This window comes from Nannospalax galili, unplaced genomic scaffold (genome assembly GCF_000622305.1).
Source record: "Nannospalax galili isolate Female #2095 unplaced genomic scaffold, S.galili_v1.0 scaffold364, whole genome shotgun sequence".
Taxonomy (NCBI): domain Eukaryota; kingdom Metazoa; phylum Chordata; class Mammalia; order Rodentia; family Spalacidae; genus Nannospalax; species Nannospalax galili.
The window spans coordinates 2093558-2095386 of NW_008352752.1; the positions used below are offsets into that span (position 1 = coordinate 2093558).

General features: G+C 32.6%; 1 protein-coding gene across 7 annotated transcripts in view; it reads left to right on the top strand.

Moving 5' to 3' along the window:
- Window positions 1–1829, top strand: part of Tbc1d5 (TBC1 domain family member 5) — a 545935-nt gene that overhangs the window by 41467 nt on the left and 502639 nt on the right. The gene's annotated exons all lie outside the window — the stretch shown is intronic.

Here is a 1829-nt window from a genome sequence, read left to right on the forward strand (position 1 = left end):
TCCCTCCCTCCCTTCCTTCCTTCCTTCCTATTTATTGTAAGGGAAAAGTTTCAATTATGCTCTATTTAGCAGTAAATTTACCTGTTTAGGGTCCTTGGTTTGTGGTAAAGTGTCAGGGTATTGTGTGCATGGTCATTGTGAGCACTTGCAGATTAATGATCCAGTATATCATCTGTAAACCAAAGTGGAACATGTAAATCTAAATTTACATTATCTTTTGTCTCTCTAAAGACAGTTTTGTATTTCTTACTTGCTGTAGAATAAATGATTGAATGCTAATTATTTGATTTTAGTGGCAAGTCTGTTTTATCCTTGGAAGGCTTTTGGGCCAGTTCACAGAAATGAAGTGCAGCTTAGATTTGGATCGCTCTTTTTTTTTGTTAAATCCCATCATATGTATATTTGGAAAACAGCAAGATGTTTATATAGATTTTCTATTGGTGGTAATGGCATGTTTATTTCATATATTGCACAAAAAGTTTAATATTTTAATGCGCTAAACTGAACAATGTGAGTTGCATTTGGCTTATAATTCTTTTATGTGGTTTCTATTGTTAAGCAATGAGTATCATTTCTTCTGATTCTGTTTCACAGTGGTACAGCTGTTAGGACTCTCCTTGAATGTTTTAATGAATAGGTAAAAAGTCATTTGAACGGAGGAGTGCCATGTGTACAGCAGGGTCTTTCTTTTCTGTTTGCTTGCAGTGAATCATTCTGTTTTCCAGTTTTACTACTACAGAGAAAAGCTGCATTGTACATCTCAAATTTCGATGCTATTGAAATATAGTGAAAATGGCTTCTGTAGATAGGTTTCACTATGGAATTGTGAATTATACATGTAGATCCAAATTTCTTATTTTGAAATACTAAATGTATGATTATTTAATTGGAATGTTGCATCAGTATCTTCATATGTTTGCCTTAAATAAAATGTTCTTCATTGATTTATGCAACATGGATTTAGAATGTGTGTGTCATATATATTTGTAACTTTTCCATTCTGGTAGTAAAGAGCCTGTGTATCCCTGTGTGGTCTTCTAAATGAATATAGCTGCTTTTGGCAGTGTTGAGTAAATATTAGCATTCATGATAGTCTATTGAGAACATACTTTTCAACAAATATTGCTAAAATGCTAACTGTGTCTTCTAAGTGATCCTTCCTTGGAAGATACACATACATGCATAAGCATGTAGAAATTTCTCTTGATATTAAAATACTTCTAAGAACTTGTATTTGATGCATGAGTGAGTATACCATACCATTTAAAAAGGAGAACAAGGAAGAATAATTTTAAAAGATATACTATGAGTTCATGTGTATAGTACACTTTATGTAAGTTCTTTGAATCCTATCTGAAGTTATGGCACATTTTTAATGCAAGATAAGTTTTTTTATGGTCAGTGTCCACATACAATTCCATGCGATGCTGTTATCTTACAGAGAAATCCAAATTTTAAATTATATTGTTTTCATTCTTTGTAGCTGCCATGTGGGTGCTGGGAATCAAACCCAGGTCTTCTGGAAGAGCAGTCAGTGCTGTTAACCGCTGAGCCATCTCTCCAGCCCCAAGTTTTTCTTTATATCAAACATTGCAACATTTTTATGCTTGGTTTTGCCTTGTAACTCTGGTAATCAATAACATGTTTGGCATTGTACTGAAAAGCTAAACTTACTTGTTAAACCTTCAGAATTTATAATTTCATGTTGGATGATCCAGTGATCTTATTTATTTCCTTAAAAGCTGTGTTGTGTGTCACATATGTTGATAAAGTTTGCAGTTTTTACAAACATTTTTGAAAACAACTGTTTTTTTTTTTTTTTTTTTTTT